Source organism: Suncus etruscus, chromosome 5 (genome assembly GCF_024139225.1).
Source record: "Suncus etruscus isolate mSunEtr1 chromosome 5, mSunEtr1.pri.cur, whole genome shotgun sequence".
In the NCBI taxonomy this organism is placed as follows: Eukaryota; Metazoa; Chordata; class Mammalia; order Eulipotyphla; family Soricidae; genus Suncus; species Suncus etruscus.
In genome coordinates this window covers 66,441,643-66,460,161 of record NC_064852.1, presented here as the reverse complement: position 1 = coordinate 66,460,161, position 18,519 = coordinate 66,441,643, and the positions used below count along the sequence as shown (strand labels likewise).

At 36.6% G+C, this 18,519-nt stretch overlaps 2 non-coding genes across 2 annotated transcripts; one reads left to right on the top strand and one right to left on the bottom strand.

Moving 5' to 3' along the window:
* Window positions 1–1,849: 1,849 nt before the first annotated feature.
* LOC126009745 (U6 spliceosomal RNA) lies at window positions 1,850–1,953 on the top strand. Its single transcript, XR_007495959.1, has one exon. It is a non-coding gene; the product is annotated as a U6 spliceosomal RNA (small nuclear RNA).
* A 1,414-nt stretch (window positions 1,954–3,367) lies between these two features.
* LOC126009766 (U6 spliceosomal RNA) lies at window positions 3,368–3,474 on the bottom strand. The gene has a single exon (XR_007495977.1). It is a non-coding gene; the product is annotated as a U6 spliceosomal RNA (small nuclear RNA).
* Between the last annotated feature and the right edge of the window lie 15,045 nt (window positions 3,475–18,519).

Below are 18,519 nucleotides of genomic sequence, written 5' to 3'. Positions count from 1 at the left end.
ACTAACAAAATTAATGGGACTAGATCAGTAAAATTACATTTATTTAAGAATGCATGGTGCATCTATTAATAGTTTATGAACTGGGAGTTTTCAAATTTAAAACTAATATAAAGGTCAAAGGCATGACAATACAGTGACTTAAAAGTGTTTATTTAACCATACCATAATAGTTGATAACAATGGGAGTCTCTATACAGCAGGAGGCTGGTTAAAGTAAGTAATTTTCTCTCATACTACTTTAGGAAAATGATAACTTTCTTTTGTGGTTATCAGAAGCATTTGCAAGAAATAGCCTGTTTTAACTTAAGTATGAAATGAACTAGAGTCTGTTATATTTTGATGGCTTTGGTGGTGTTTGCCTCAGAAAATTTTCAAATTTGGTATCTCTTTACTATTTACTTAAGGATGAACACTTAAAGTGCTCAGAGATTATTCCTGCCTCTGTGCTCAGGAATCTCTTCTGGTGAAGTTTGAGGGGCTGTGGTCCTGGGAATTGAACTGGGGTTTACATGTGCAAAGCAAGCATCCTGCTGTACTTGCTATCTCTGTAGTACCCACCTTATGATTTTACTTGAATATAGGTTACAAAAGAAAGGGCAAATTTTTTCACAAATCAATTATTAGTCATGAAGCATTTGGTAAGTACAACTTTTTTTATTCTTCTTTTCTCATCAATAAACAATTATAAAAATTTTCATCCCATAATTGCTTTTAAGACTGCTGATTATAATAGATATGTATAAAGCTAGGTTCTTAGTCAATACTTAATCATTCAAAATCACTTGTAAATTCCATAGTAGACACAAAGTGAAATTTAAATACCATGTTGATTCTAGTAATTTTATGTGGACAGACTTCATCTTATTGTCTTCTCATAATCTTCCCTTAACTGAGGCTTAAATGGGTCCTTCCCTTATGATATTCCTTAACAATATAAATTTTGTCTGTCAAGTTTACATTTCTAATGTATAGTAGAAATATAGTAAAATAAACTATTCTGCCTACATAGTGAAGATACCATGAGATAGTGAATTTAAAATTTAAGAAAAAAAGAGCCGAAGAGATAGCATGGAGGTAAGGCATTAGCCTTGCATGCAGAAGGATGGTAGTTTGAATCTCAGCATCCCATATGGTCCCCCAAGCCTGCCGGGGGCGATTTCATAGACGTAGAGCCAGGAGTGGCCCCTGAGCACTGCTGGGTGTGAACCCCCAAAAATTTTAAGAAAAAAATAATAAAACAATAAGTTATGATTAATAATTTAGGGTATTTAACATATGTTAATGATACAATAAATAAAATCATAAAATATGAACTATTGAGGTTGTGCTGAAAAGAAACAGCCAATGAGAATTAATATGATCTCTAGATTAAAAATTGACAGAAAAAGGCAGCTCAAAAGACTTCAGGGGGGCTGGAGAGATAGTATAGATAGCAAGTACTGTATTTGTCTTAAACACAGCAGTTTCAGGTCAGTCTCCAGCCCCAGCACCAACACCAGCACCCCGAGAGAGACAGAGAAAGAGAGACAGACAGAGACAGACAGACAGACAGACAGACAGACAGACAGACAGACAGACAGACAGATTCTCAATGGAAGTGAGATACTTTCTTGATATATTTTTTTCGGGCAATACCTAGCAGTGCTCAAGGTTTGCAGGTTTGCTCTTGGCTTTTGTGCTCAGGGACTATTTCTGGTGGTGCTAGGAAGCCATATTGCTTGCCAGAGATCGAACCTGGGTCTACTTCATGCAACTGTTTTACATACTATATTTTTGCTCCAGCCCTGTTAATCAACATTCTTGAGAACAATCCATTGAATTCTCATTCAGATTAAAACTTTACAAACCAGTGCTCGCTTCGGCAGCACATATACTACAATTGGAAAGATACAGAGATTAGTATGGCCCCTGCTCAAGGATGACACACAAATTCGTGAAGCGTTCCATATTAAAAAAAAAAAAAAAAATAGGGCCGGGCGGTGGCGCTGGAGGTAAGGTGCCTGCCTTGCCTGCGCTAGCCTAGGATGGACCACGGTTCGATCCCCCGGCGTCCCATATGGTCCCCCAAGAAGCCAGGAGCAACTTCTGAGCGCATAGCCAGGAGTAACCCCTGAGCGTCACAGGGTGTGGCCCAAAAACCAAAAAAAAAAAAAATAATAATAATAACTTTACAAATCACAGGTACAGATGCAGGTAGAACATTCTTTTAAGACTGACTATGTCTCCCTTAAAGGTTTAGACTACCTAAATATATGTTGTAATTACTTTAGGCATTTGCATCTCTTCAAATAAGAATCGCATCTTAAGTCCAGATAATGAGAAGCTATAAAATAATAAATTATATCTAAATGAGGCATTAAAATATAAGGGGAGGATTTAGTAGAAAGACATAAAGAATAGATTTCATGAGAGAATATTAAGTATGACTAAGGAATGTGAAAACATGGTTAAGCTGCTAGAAGAGGTCCAATAAGCGTGCATCATGAAAGGTTCTGAAAAGCAAGAACCAACACAACTGTGATTGTTAACTCTGCATATCAGCGAATGAATTTCATTTTGCTCCAAGCCAAAAATGGATACTTCATTTTGAGTTCTATTAAAAGAAAATGACAATGTAATAAGAAATGCAGTATAGACACCACATCTCATTATAGAAATGAGAAAATCTTTTTAAAGAGCAATGCAAAGCCAGAAAGTGAATGAGAAATTAAAGAAATTCAAATATAATCAATATTATATTGCAATTTGAGCACTATATTTAAGGCTCTTTATAATCAATAATACAGTGATAATCATAAAGTTTAAGACCATCAGTTCATCTTGAATAATTGGGAAATAATTTGTAAAACAATAAATGTCCTCATGCCATTAGAAATATATCCTGACAGGAATACAGGGATGAATGAAGCTATTTTTCTTTGCATATCATGTCAAAAAGAGTGTTGATAAATATGGATGCAATTTAAAACTGTCTGATGCTTTCAGAATTTGGAAGACTTTAAAGAGATCTGATTAATTTAACATGTCAAACCTAATGGTGAATGAGTTCAATTTCTCCAAAGAACAATTAGTCAAGAGAATAAATTAACATGAGATATTGTCAAATGCAAGATTGTGCTCACTTCCAAAGATAAAGCACTTTTTTTTACTACTATCATTGAACTTGTTTCTTTGTTCTATGAAGGGTTTCCATGACATAATCCCTTCACTAATCTAAATGCTTAGAATGAACTGCCATCATTTCTCACGCAAACCACTCACCACAGAAATCTACTTTGTTTCTCATTAACTACTCACTCACCTCCTGCCAACATTTCCTATCCTAGCCACATAATATTTCAAGACCACAAAAGTTAGGGGTTTTTTTTGAAATGTGGAATGCTTCACGAATTTGCGTGTCATCCTTGCACAGAGGCGATGCTAATCTTTTCTGTATTGTTCCAATTTTAGTATATGTGCTGCTGAATTTAGTTTTTAAAAATCTTTCTATCCCCTGAGCCAGCCAGGAGTGATTTCTGAGTGCATAGGAGCAATCCCCAAGCACCACCAAGTGTGCCCCCCCAAATAAACAAACAACCATCTTTTAATAGCATCCCATTATATTTAGAGAGGCAAGTAATATTAACTTTTGTGAATACCCCCTCAAACTCTCCTTTATATAACTTATCCACATTCTCTGACTCCTTTCCCCCCCCCACCTCCAGGTTCAGGACAAGCAATAGTCTATGCATGAGTACCTGGCACAGAAAGTTACACCTATCTATGATTCCTTGCATGTGCAAGACAAATGTCTTTTTTATTTTCTCAAGTCTTGTATAGTTATCCAACCATCATCTTTCACACTTAAAATCAGATCTCAGAAGCTTTTTTCAATTGTGAAAACTTAACTATTTTCCCTGCTTTAATCATAGCCTTGTATCCCATAGTTCTAATTTCTACTTAAGCTCAGGAATAATACCTCACATCATCCCTATGTTCCCATGGCCATCCCTCAAGTCTTTCCATTCTGGCTTCAAAGGCTACAATTCTACTAAAATTATTCTTTAGAATTCTACCAAATTTACTCATCACAATCTCAGTGTTGTCAAATACAGTGAATTCTTTCTGTGCTTTGACATCTCAGCAGCACTTGACACAATTTAAACTTTGCATCTTAAAAGTCACTTTCTTATTGTTAAGGATATCTAAACAACTAAGTTACCTCTAGTTTAATAACCACCAGTTCTCAGTTCTATGGCTTTCTTCCACTTCTCTATAGAACAATTAATTTTGTAGAAGACTGAGCTAAATACAAGTTACTATAGTCTTCTCTATCTAAAACCTTTCCATTGTGTGATCTCAGTTTACTTCACTCACAATGCTAATGAAACTCCCAAGTACACATCCTGGCTCAGACACTGAGCTCTTTAATCTTCTACTTGATTGCATACTTAACATACCTTGGACATCAGTAGTCATCTCACATTCATTTTACTAAATATGAAATCTTGATTAGCTCTCCTTCACCAACACAATGACACATATCAAGTGATTCCACAATTACATGAAATGATTTGATTGGCTATCCAGTTACTCAGGGTATAAACAATCTTTACATCCTAGTGAATCTTAATATACATACTTTCTTTTGAAAATATCTTACTAGCTGATTTTTTTTCTAACTCCTTATATCAACCACACTAGCAAAAGCTATCATTGTATCTTACTAGAATGATCATCAGTTTTTCTGCCGGTGTATGATTTCCCTTGTCTTCTTTTTTTTTTTTTCAGGAATTTTTCTAATGTTTCTGGTTTATTGTAATACTCATTTCAAATATATTATCTTCTATGTATTCTACTGGATAATTCATGTTCCTAATAATGAAAAAAATTGAAAAATAGCAAAAATAAATGCAGTGCTTTTATTATTTTGCACTTGCCTATATATATTCCATGACTAAGTGGATGCCATTATATTTGGCAGTAGAATTTCGAACTTAAAGGGCAGAGAAGTTTAGTGCCCTTCAGCTTTTTCTTTTTCTTTCTTTTTTTTTTATTTAAACACCTTGATTACATACATGATTGTGTTTGGGTTTCAGTAATAAAAGGAACACCACCCATCACCAGTGCAACATTCCCATCACCCATGTCCCAAATCTCCCTCCTCCCCACCCGACCCCCGCCTGTACTCTAAACAGGCTCTGAATTTCCCTCATACATACTCAATATTAGGACAGTTCAAAATGTAGTTATTTCTCTAAGTAAACCCGTCACTCTTTGTGGTGAGCTTCTTGAGGTGAGCTGGAACTTCCAGCTCTTTTCTCTTCTGTGTCTAAAAGTTATTATTGCAAGAATGTCTTTCATTTTTCTTAAAACCCATAGATGAGTGAGACCATTCTCCGTTTTTCCCTCTCTCTCTGACATATTTCACTCAGCATAATAGATTCTGTGTACATCCATGTATAGGAAAATTTCATGACTTCATCTCTCCTGACAGCTGCATAATATTCCATTGTGTATATGTACCACAGTTTCTTTAGCCATTCGTCTGTTGAAGGGCATCTTAGTTGTTCCCAGAGTCTTGCTATGGTAAATAGTGCTGCAATGAATATAGGTGTAAGGAAGGGATTTTTGTATTGTATTTTTGTGTTCCTAGGGTATATTCCTAGGAGTGGTATAGCTGGATTGTATGTGAGCTCAATTTCCAGTTTTTGGAGGAATCTCCATATTGCTTTCCATAAAGGTTGAACTAGATGACATTCCCACCAGCAGTGGATAAGGATTCATTTCTCTCCACATCCCAGCCAGCACTGTTTGTTCTCATTCTTTGTGATGTGTGCCATTCTCTGTGGTGTGAGGTGGAATCTCATTGTTGTTTTGATTTGCATCTCCCTGATGATTAATGATGTGGAGCATTTCTTCATGTGTCTTTTGGCCATTTGTATTTCTTCTTTGTCAAAGTGTTCATTTCTTCTCCCCATTTTTGATGGGATTAGATGTTTTTTTCTTGTAAATTTCTGTCAGTGCCTTGTATATTTTAGAGATTAGCCCCATATCTGATGGGTATTGGGTGAATAGTTTCTCCCACTTGGCTCTTGTATCCTGGGCACTATTTCCTTTGAGGTGCAGAAGCTTCTCAACTTGATATATTCCCATCTGTTAATCTCTGCTTTCACTTGCTTGGAGAGTGCAGTTTCCTCCTTGAAGATGCCTGTAGTCTCTATGTCCTGGAGAGTTTTGCCTATGTGTTGTTCTATATATCTTATGGTTTGGGGTCTGATATCAAGGTCTTTAATCCATTTGGACTTTACCTTCGTACATGATGTTAGCTGGGGGTCTAAGTTTAATTTTTTGCAAGTGGCTAGCCAGTTGTGCCAACACCACTTGTTGAAGAGGCTTTCCTTGCTCCATTTAGGATTTCCTGCTCCTTTATCAAAAATTAGGTGATTGTATGTCTGGGAAACATTTTCTGAGTATTCAAGCCTATTCCACTGATCTGAGGGACTCTCCTTATTCCAATACCATGCTGTTTTGATAAGTATTGCTTTGTAGTAAAGTTTAAAGTTGGGGAAAGTAATTCCTCCCATATTCTTTTTCCCAATGATTCCTTCAGCTATTCTAGGGTGTTTATTGTTCCAAACAAATTTCAAAAGTGCCTAATCCACTTCTTTGAAGAATGTCATGGGTATTTTTAGAGGGATAGCGTTGAATCTGTATAATGCCTTGGGGAGTATTGCCATTTTGATGATGTTAACCTGCCAATCCATGAGCAGGGTATGTGTTTCCATTTCCGTGTGTCCTCTCTTATTTCTTGGAGCAGAGTTTTATAGTTTTCTTTGTATAGGTCCTTCACATTTTTAGTCAAGTTGATTCCAAGATATTTGAGTTTGTGTGGCACTATTGTGAATGGGGTTGTTTCCTTAATGTCCATTTCTTCCTTATTACTATTGGTGTATAGAAAGGCCATTGATTTTTGTGTGTTAATTTTGTAGCCTGCCACCTTGCTATATGAGTCTATTGTTTCTAGAAGCTTTTTGGTAGAGTCTTTAGGGTTTTCTAAGTAGAGCATCATGTCATCTGCAAACAGTGAGAGCTTGACTTCTTCCTTTCCTATCTGGATTCGCTTGATATCTTTTTCTTGCCTAATCGCTATAGCAAGTACTTCCAGTGCTATGTTGAATAGGAGTGGTGAGAGAGGACAGCCTTGACTTGTGCCAGAATTTAGAGGGAAGGCTTTTAGTTTTTCTCCATTGAGGATAATATTTGCCACTGGCTTGTGGTAGATGGCCTTAACTATATTGAGAAAGGTACCTTCCATTCCCATCTTGCTGAGAGTTTTGATCAAGAATGGGTGTTGGACCTTATCAAATGCTTTCTCTGCATCTATTGATATGATCATGTGGTTTTTATTTTTCTTGTTGTTGATGTTGTGTATTATGTTGATAGACTTATGGATGTTAAACCATCCTTGCATTCCTGGGATGAAACCTACTTGATCGTCGTGGATGATCTTCTTAATGAGGTATTGAATCCTATTTTCCAGGATTTTGTTGAGGATCTTTGCATCTGCATTCATCAGCGATATTGGTCTGTAATTTTCTTATTTCGTAGCATCTCTGTCTGGTTTAGGTATCAGGGTGATGTTGGCTTCATAATAGCTATTTGGCAGTGTTTCCGTTTGTTCAATTTCATGAAAGAGTCTTGCCAGGATTGGTAGTAGTTCTTCTTGGAAAGTTTGATAGAATTCATTAGTGAATCCATCTGGGCCTGGGCTTTTGTTTTTGGGCAGACTTTTGATTACCATTTTTATTTCATCAATGGCGATGGGGGTGTTTAGATATGCTACATCCTCTTCCTTCAACCGTGGAAGATTATAGGAGTCCAAGAATTTATCCATTTCTTCCAATTCTCATTTTTAGTGGCATAGAGTTTTTCAAAGTAGTTTCTGATTACCCTTTGAATCTCTGTCATATCAGTAGTGATCTCTCCTTTTTTATTCCTAATATGAGTTATCAAGTTTCTCTCTCTCTCTTTCTTTGTTAGGTTTGCCAGTGGTCTATCAATCTTGTTTATTTTTTCAAAGAACCAACTTCTGCTTTCGTTGATCTTTCGGATTGTTTTTTGGGTTTCCAATCGTTGATTTCTGCTCTCAGCTTTGTTATTTCCTTCTGTCTTCCTATTTTTGGGTCCTTTTGTTGAGTACCTTCTAGTTCTATTAGCTGTGTCATTAGGCTACTCAGGTAAGCTCCTTCTTCCTTCCTGATGTGTGCTTGCAAAGCTATAAATTTTCCTCTCAGTACTGCTTTTGCTGTGTCCCTTAAGTTCTGATAGTTTGTGTCTTTATTGTCATTTGTTTCCAGGAACCTTTTGATTTCCTCCTTGATTTCATCTCGGACCCACTGGTTATTGAGTATGAGGCTGTTTAACTTCCAGGTGTTAAAGTTTTTCTTCTGAGTCCCTTTGGAATTCACAATTAAATTCAGAGCCTTGTGGTCAGCGAAGGTAGTCTGCAAAATTTCTATCCTCTTTATCTGATGGAGGTATTTTTTATGTGCCAGCATGTAGTCTATCCTGGAGAATGTCCCATGTACATTGGAGAAGAATGTTTATCCAGGTTTCTGGGGATGGAGTGTCCTATATATATCCACTAGGCCTCTTTCTTCCATTTCTCTCCTCAGGTCTAGTATATTCTTGTTGGGTTTCAGTCTGGTTGACCTATCCAGTGTTGACAAAGCAGTGTTGAGGTCCCCCACAATTATTGTGTTGTTATTGATATTGTTTTTCAGATTTGTCAACAGTTGTTTTAAATATTTTTCTGGCCCCTCATTTGGTGTATATATGTTTAGGAGAGTTATTTCTTCCTGCTCTACATACCCCTTGATTAATATAAAATGTCCATCTTTGTCCCTTACTACCTTCCTGAGTATAAAGTTTGCATTATCTGATATTAGTATGGCCACTCCAGCTTTTTTATGGGTGTTGTTTGCTTGGATAACTTTTCTCCAGCCTTTTATTTTGAGTCTATGTTTGTTCTGACTATTCAGGTGCGTTTCTTGTAGGCAGCAGAAGGTTGGATTGAGTTTTTTGATCCATTTAGCCACTCTGTGTCTCTTAACTGGTGCATTTAGTCCATTGACGTTGAGAGAAAGAATTGTCCTGGGATTTAATGCCATCTTTATATCGAAATTTGGTGTGTCTTTTGGTTAGTCTTGTTTTAAATTAAGTCTTTCAGTTTTTCTCTTAAGACTGGTCTGGAGTCTATAAAGCTTCTGAGCTGTTTTTTGTCTGTGAAAGCACGTATTCTTCCATCAAACCGGAAAGTGAGTTTTGCTGGGTACAGTATTCTAGGTGAAGCATTCATTTCATTCAGTCTTGTCACAATATCCCACCACTGCTTTCTGGCATTGAGTGTTTCTGGTGACAGGTCTGCTGTAAATCTCAAGGATGCTTGCTTGAATGTAATTTCCCATTTTGATCTTGCTGTTTTCAGAATTCTGTCTCTATCTGTGGGATTTGTCATTGTGACTAGGATGTGTCTTGGGGTGGTTTTTCTTGGGTCTCTTTTGGTTGGTACTCTTCGAGCATGCAGGATTTGATCACATATATTCTTTAGCTCTGGAAGTTTCTCTTTAGTGATGTTCTTGACTGTTGATTCTTCCTGGAAATTTTCTTCCTGGGTCTCTGGGACTCCAATGATTCTTAAGTTGTTTCTGTTGATCTTATCATAGACTTCTATTTTCATCTGTTCCCATTCTTTGACTAATTTTTCCATTGTCTGTTCATTTGCTTTAAGTTTTTTTTTCCAATCTCTCCTGCTGTATGGAATTGTTATGTATCTCATCTTCCACAACACCAAGTTTATTCTCAGCTTCTGATACCCTGTCCCAGAGCTTATCCATTTTGTCATTCACTTCGTTTACTGATTTTTTCAGGCCTGTTAGTTGACATGTTATTTCAGTTTGAAGTTTTGTGATTTCTGTCTTCATATTTTCTTGATTCTTATTAGTGTTCTGTTCCACTCTATCCATGGTTTCTTTGAGGTCTTTGAGCATCTTCCATATTGCTACTCTAAAGTCCTTATCTGAGAGGTTGATTAGTTGGTTGATCATTAACTGGTCATCAGAATTGTCATCTTCATTCTCTATGTCTGATGCTGGCCTGCGTTGTTTCCCCATTGTCACACTTGTATTGTGGGTTTTTCTACGTGTTGTGGTGGTATTCATTGGTTATATGATGCAGGCAACACACTTCTCTGGCTCCGCCCTTTCTGGATGGGCAGACTTGCCTCCAAGGTAGGGGAGTCCTCCGTGGATGAAGCCTCACACAGGATCAAATCTTAGGCCCGAGCATGCAGCAGAGAAGACAGTCTGGAGAGAAATTCTTGCTTCTGTGATCCAACACAGTTCTTAGTGTGTTTTTATTTCTTTTTGTGATGGTGTTCTTTTTTAAGAAAGAGCGCACGGCTGCGTAGTGAAGTGGAGCTAAGTGCCTTCTGGAGCCTCTTTTTAGCCCACTCTCAAGAGGTTCATACAACAGGATAGTAGAGAGACACACATAGGCAGCACTCACAGTTTTTCACAGTTGGGCACCACTGGACAGGCGTAGTTTTCACTCACTCACTGGGCAGCTGCAGAATGCTGTATTTTTGGGGTTCTCTTCCCAGGACTCTGAGGAGAGCTTCAAGAATTCAGAAAAGACAGGACAGGGCTCCCTTCAGGTCCTCTGTTTCCTCAGAAGAAGTACAGCCGGGTGGAGACTCTGCAGGTAGAGCAATCAGCACTCTGCCTGGAAACCCCCACATCCAGCCATTTCTTATTCACTCACTGGCTCGCTGGGTAGCTTCCGAATGTAGTAGCTTCCGAATGTAGTTTCTTTGGGGTTCGCTTCCCAGAGCTCTGATGAGAGCTTCCAGAGTTCAAGAAAGACAGAGAAGAGTAGGACAGGGCTCCTTTCAGGTCCTCAGTTTCCTCAGAAGAAGCACAGCCGGGTGGAGACTCTGCAGGTAGAGCAATTAGCACTCTGCTTGGAAACCCCCACATCCAGCCATTTCTTACTCAATCACTTCACTTGTCTTCTACAAACTATTCTCCATAGTCTTTGAAAGGACTTTTTAGTAAGACAGGTCACGGGACTCTCCTGACAGTTATTTCCACTAGTTTCCCATCCCATTTAGTACAGAACCCAGAAAGTCTTTTACTTCTCCCTTTGTGCTAGAATCTTCTGTCTTTGCTTAAAGTTCTAAAACAAGAGAACTTCAAGAGAAGTCAAAGTTAAATGCAGTCAATAAAGTCAGTGAGAAAAATAGGAAATGGAAAAAAAAGCCACGTCTATATTTTTCCTTTATAAAATTGCAAAGATTGTAACTAAAATGAACAACCACGATATATTTAGGAGTACTATCTACAAGCATAAAGGAAATAATTTAAATAACATTTTAAAATAACTTTATGGGAACAAAAATTAATTTTAGTGCTGGTAGGAATTGAAGAGAGAAATCTCCTTTTCGTCATAAATTCTCTAGCACTTACTATATTCAAATAACAAAAATCAATTGCTTTGAAAATAGGATTAAAAAATAAAACAGTGTATATAAAATGGCATTGAGAACTTTTGAAGAGAAATAACAGGAAAAGAAAATGAGGACACTTAGAAGTTGTTTATAATTCTCAAATCTATAAAGAGAAGATGCAGGAATATTGTTGATATTTAACTGAGGAGAATAAACTTTAGGTAATGGATAAACTATTAAGACACCACTAATAGGTTCCCTGGTAAGAAAACTCCCTTTTAGTCACAAAGACTAATGTAAAAATGTACATAAAAATTAATGTAGAAAAACCAGACAAAATAACACATGACTTAGAGAGCTTGCACATTGGTAGGTAGCCAAAGGAAGTTTCAGGACTCTTTGTTTTCAAGTTAAAAGATGAAATTAGAATAAAGTTGCTGAATTGTGCCTTTTATATCAAATTTCCTGAAAACTTCAAACATTCTTGTGGGACACTTTTGTGGCATATTTTTAACTGCTTTAAATGAGAAATTTCTGCTTCCTTTAGATTAGTTAGTCCTGGGAGGTGGAGAACAAGAGATAGGTACATAATTTGGGGGAGAAAGTAAATTATATAAAAAATATTCTTTTTTGTATATAAAATATTCTAAGCCAATAAAATAAAAAGAATACTAAGTGCATATTTGAATGTCATTTATCAACAATGAAATGTTCTTAGCCAGTCACACAGAGATAATAAAATGTACATGAAATAATTCTACACTATTCTGGGAAGGGAGTAGTGTGCCATTTCTAAGAACTGGAGTGGCAAAGCCTTGTCCTGCTATGTCAAATTACTAAGCTTGGAGTTCCTAGGCCATTTTTAGGAACTGAGAAGACAGAATAGAGCAACTGTGGAGTCTCTAGGGTCTTAGGCACAGCTGGTTATCTTAGCAAGGAGAATTTCAGTCTGCGAGGCTGTAAGATGAGGCATCTTTGGGGGGAGGGGGGCAGGTGTTTTGTTAGACCACTTCAAGTAATCAGTTAAGCTAACAGATATCAGATTTAGAATTGTGGAACACAAACCAAGCAAATATTATTCACGATAAGGACTGAAAAGTCAAGAAAAAGCAAAGAAATTAAATTATGAAGATATTTCTCCCATTTTCCTTTTTGGTGACCCTTATACACAAACTAAACCCTACAAAAATATGAGGTCCCCTAGCTCTCCAGTCTTATTACTCCCACCTGAATCCTTACAAGCTAAGTACTTACATGATGAAAATAATATTTATTAATAAAGTATAACCAGCATTTAAAAAATAAAATACAGTGGATATACAGAGACAGAAATGAAATTATTAATTAAAATTTATCTAGTAAAGAAAATACTATTTAGTTGAGTTTTAGCTTCATGTTTTCAATTTTAATTTGTGTGTCTATATGTTAAGCAGTGGATCTCAGATCAAATTATACTTCCAGTTGAGAGCCTCTAGAATGACTCTGCTCATAGTTGGCATAGTCAATTTTTACCCTATTATATTATCTTTCTCTTCCTCAAACAAATCCACATAACTTGATCTTCCTAGTCCCGCCTCCCAACCAGAGGGGGCAATAATGGAGGCACCAAGACCAAACAGTTATAAGCCCACTAAGTAATTAACTAGACACAGAGGGGACCATGCATTCTAGCAGCCCCTGGGGGGAAGAGTGGAGGATATGGGAGGCAGGATGGGAGTGGTTGTGGGAGGACAATTCGGTGGTGGGAATTCCCCTGATTCAATGTAAATATGTACCTGGAATATTACTGTGAATGATATGTAAGCCACTACAATTAAAATAAAAAGTATGTTAAAAATTATACTTCCAAAAGCCGTCAAGATTTATATATCACTAACATATGCAATAACATAGTAAGAAACTTTTAGTTCTCTCAATAAGCATTACTATTGCCTAATTCTAGTACTGAGAAAATATTATTCCTTCCAATGAAATGCTCTTTTCATAGTCCATATGGAAGGTACATCTTCAAGAATTTCAAAAGTTTAGTTAGTTCTTCTCAGACTTCAAGTCTGTATACATATATTCTATTAGTTCACCCCCAAAATGACACTTAGGGTATTCCAATCTTACTTCATTAAATTCAAAGTCAATTAACTATATCATTTTATTTATAGTTACTTAAAATAGTTTTGTGTCTACTAAAATCTTGGGCTCTTAAAAGTAGGATTTCTAATTAGTTCAAATCTCCATATTCTCTGTTGCATGTTAGAAATATTTGCTGAACTAACATATAAACTATAAACTGCAGGTCAAAAAAGACAGTTTTTCTACCGACATTATCTTCCTAAGATTCTATTCAGCTCTCAGAAGTAGAACTTCTTTTAGTTATCACATAAGATATGACCATAAAAATAGCAAACATCTACATAGGTGAATGTGTAAGCAATAAAATTCTGGTGTTTTGTGTAAATTATTATTATTTCTGAGTACAAATATCAGATTGAATTAAAAGTAAATTCAAATCTAAAAATGTATGGATACTTAAAGAAATAAAAGTCAACCAGACCAATATCCTTGACTTAAAATGTCATTGAAGGTTGTTCCTTCAAAACATAATAGGTTTTCTATGAGACAGGGAACATTTCAAATCAATATATATTATATTAAAGTCTTCCTTTAAAAGGTATTCTTTTTTTTAATAAAACATCAAAAGAGGAAAGAAAAGTATTGTTTCAGCACCCTGAATCCCTGGGGAGACACAAGTCCTTACATTCTGCTGACATGGCCACAGGAAAGAACCATCAACAGAGAAATGAAATTAGGCTACTATTTCCTCATGAGGGTGGATGTTGACATTGATTTCTCGGGAGAAAATAGCAGCACATTGGCCCCAGTGTTTTTTGTCTGATACTCTTATGAAATAAGATACAATGGAGGTTATCACAGTCTTTAAACTCTACCCCTCATTTTGTTATAGAGAAGTTTTAGTCAATTGGTCTGCATGTACCTTTTGTTCTCTTTCATTGTACAAAAGATAAGATTAAGTTCCAAAAATAAAGCCATTCCAGAGTAAAAGTCAACTTTTTTTATTTAAACAACTTTATTACATACATGATTGTGTTTGGATTTCAGTCATGTAAAGAACACCACCCATCACCAGTGCAACATTCCCATCACCAATGTCCCAAGTATCCCTCCTCCTCAGCCAACCCCCGCCTGTACTCTAAACAGGCTCTCCATTTCCCTCATATATTCTCATTATTAGGATAGTTCAAAACGTAGTTATTTCTCTAATTAAACTCATCCCTGTTTGTGGTGAGCTTCATGAGGTGAGCTGTAACGTCCAGGTCTTTTCTCTTTTGCGTCTGAAAGTTATTATTGCAAGAATGTCTTTCATTTTTCTTAAAATAGATGAGTGAGACCATTCTGCGTCTTTCTATCTCTCTCTAACTTATTTCACTCAGCATAATAGATTCCATGTACATCCATGTATAGGAAAATTTCATGACTTTATCTCTCCTGACAGCTGTATAATATTCCATTGTGTATATGTACCACAGTTTCTTTAACCATTCATCTGTTGAAGGTATCTTGGCTGTTTCCAGAGTATTGCTATGACAAATAGTGCTGCAATGACTATAGGTGTAAGGAAGGGATTTTTGTATTGTATTTTTGTGTTCCTAGGGTTTATTCCTAGGAGTGGTATAGCTGGGTCTTATGGGAGATTGATTTCCTGTTTTTGGAGGAATCTCCATATTGCTTTCCATAAAGATTGAATTAGACGGCATTCCCACCAGCAGTGGATAAGAGTTCCTTTCTCTCCACATCCCTGCCAAGACTGCTTGTTCTCATTCTTTGTGATGTGTGCCAACCTCTGGGGTGTGAGGTGGTACCTCATAGTTGTTTTGATTTGCATCTCCCTGATGATTAGTGATGTGGAGCATTTTTTCATGTGTCTTTTGGCCATATGTATTTCTTCTTTGTCAAAGTATCTGTCCATTTCTTCTCCCCATTTTTTGATGGGATTAGAGGTTTTTTCTTGTAAAATTCTGTCAGTGCCTTGTATATTTTGGAGATTAGCCCCTTGTCTGATGGGTATTGGGTGAATAGTTTTCCCACTCAGTGGGGGGCTCATGTATCCTGGGCACTATTTCTTTTGAGGTGCAGAAGCTTCTCAGTTTAATATATTCCCATCTGTTAATCTCTGCTTTCACTTGCTTGAAGAGTGCAGTTTCCTCCTTGAAGATACCTATGGTCTCAATGTCCTGGAGTGTTTTACCTACATGTTGTTCTATATATCTTATGGTTTCAGGTCTGGTATCGATGTCTTTTATCAATTTGGATTTAACCTTCATACATGATGTTAGCTGGGGATCTAAGTTCAATTTTTTTAAAGTGGCTAGCCAGTTGTGTCAACACCACTTGTTGAAGAGGCTTTCTTTGCTCCATTTAGGATTTCCTGCTCCTTTATCAAAAATTAGGTGATTGTGTGTCTGAAGAACATTCTCTGAGTATTCAAGCCTATTCCACTGATCTGAGGGCCTATCGTATTCCAGTACCATGATGTTTTGATAACTATTGCTTTGTACTACAGTTTAAAGTTGGGGAAAGGAATTCTTCCCATATTCTTTTTTCCAGTGATTGCTTTAGTTTTTCTAGGGTGTTTATTGTTCCAAATTAATTTCAAAAGTGCCTGATCCACTTCTTTGAGGAAAGTCATGGGTATATTTAGAGGGATCACATTAAATATGTACAATGCTTTGGGGAGTATTGCCAATTTAATTATCTTAATCCTGCCAATTCATGAGCAGGGTATATGCTTCCATTTCCATGTGTCCTCTCTAATCTCTTGGAGCAGAGTTTTATAGTTTTCTTTGTATAGGTCCTTCACATATTTAGTCAAGTTGATTCCAAGGTATTTGAGTTTGTGTGGCACTATTCTGAATGGGGTTGTTTTCTTAATGTCCATTTCTTCCTTATTACTATTGGTGTATAGAAAGGCCATTGATTTTTGTGTGTTAATTTTGTAGCCTGCCACCTTGCTATAGGAGACTATTGTTTCTAGAAGCTTTTTCGTAAAGACTTTAGGGTTTTCTAAGTAGAGTATCATGTCATCTGCAAACAGCAAGAGCTTGACTTCTTCCTTTCCTATCTGAATTCCCTTGATATCTTTTTCTTGCCTAATTGCTATAGCAAGTACTTCCAGTGCTATGTTGAATAGGAGTGGTGAGAGAGAACAGCCTTTTTTTGTGCCAGAATTTAGAGGAAAGGCTTTCAATTTTTTCTCCATTGAGGACAATATTTGCCTTTGGCTTGTGGTAGATGGCCTTAACTATATTGAGAAAGGTTCCTTCCATTCCCATCTTGCTGAGAGTTTTGACCAAGAATGGGTGTTGGACCTTATCAAATGCTTTCTCTGCGTCTATTGATATGATCATGTGATTTCTATTTTTCTTGTTGTTGATGTTGTGTATTATGTTGATAGATTTACGGATGTTAAAACAGCCCTTGTATTCCTGAAATCTACTTGATCGTAGTGGATGATCTTCTTAATGAGGCATTGAATCTTATTTGCCAGGATTTTGTTGAGGATCTTGCATCTGTATTCAGCAGTGGTATTTGTCTGTAAAATTCTTTTTTGATAGCATCTCAGTCTGGTTTAGGTATCAAGGTGATGTTGGCTTCATAAAAGCTATTTGGAAGTGTTCCTGTTTTTTCGATTCCATGAAAGAGTCTTGTCAGGATTGGTAGTAGTACCTCTTGAAATGTTTGAAAGAATTTATTAGTAAATCCATCTGGGCCTGGGCTTTTGTTTTTCAGCAGACATTTGATTACTGTCTTAATTTCCTCAATAGCTATGGGTGTGTTTAGATATGTTACCTCCTCTTCATTCAACCATGGAAGATTATAAGAGTCCAAAATTTATCCATTTCTTCCAGGTTTTCATTTTTAGTGGCATCGAGTTTTTCAAAGTACCCTTTGAATCTCTACCATATCAGTAGTGATCTCTCCTTTTTCATTCCTAATAAGAGTTATGAAGTTTCTCTCTCTTTCTTTCTTTGTTAGTTTTGCCAGTGGTCTATCAATCTTGTTTATTTTTTCAAAGAACCAATTTCTGCTTTCGTTGATCTTTTTAATTTTGGGGGGGGGGTTTCCACTTCATTGATTTCTGCTCTCAGCTTTGTTATTTCCTTCTGTCTCCCTATTTTGGGTCCTTTTTTGAGTACTTTCTAATTCTATGATCTGTGTCATTAAGCTATTCAGGTATGCCCCTTCTTCTTTCCTGATGTGTGCTTGCAATGCTATAAATTTTTCTCTCAGTACCACTTTTGCTGTGTTCCATAGGTTCTCATAATTTGTGTCTCCATTGTCATGTGTTTTCAAGAAGGTTTTGATTTCCTTTTTGATTTCATCTCGGACCCACTGGTTATTCAGTATTAGGCTGTTTAACATCCAAGTATTAAAGTTTTTCTTCTGTGTCCCTTTGTAGTTCACATATCATTTCAGGGCCTTGTGGTCAGCGAAGGTAACCTGCAAAATTTCTATCCTCTTTGTATTATGGAGGTATGTTTTATGTGCTATCATGTAGTCTATCCATGAGAATGTCCCATGTACATTAGAGAAGAATGTGTATCCGGGCTTCAGGGGGTGGAGTGTCCTGTATATATCTACTAGTTCTCTTTCTTTCATTTCTCTTTTCAGGTCTAGTATATTTTTGTTGGGTTTCAGTCTGGTTGACCTGTCAAGTGTTGACAATGCCGTGTTGAGGTCTCCCACAATTATTGTGTTGTTATTAATATTATTTTTCAGATTTGTCAACAATTTTATTAAATATTTTGCTGGCCCCTCATCCTGTGCATATATGTTTGTGAGAGTGATTTCTTCCTGCTGTAAGTATCCCTTGATTAATACAAAATGTCCATCTTTGTCCCTTACAACTTTCCTAAGTATAAAGTTTGCATCATCTGATTTTAGTATGGCCACTCCAGTTTTTTTATGTGTGTTGTTTTCTTGGATGATTTTCCTCCAGCCTTTGATTTTGAGTCTAT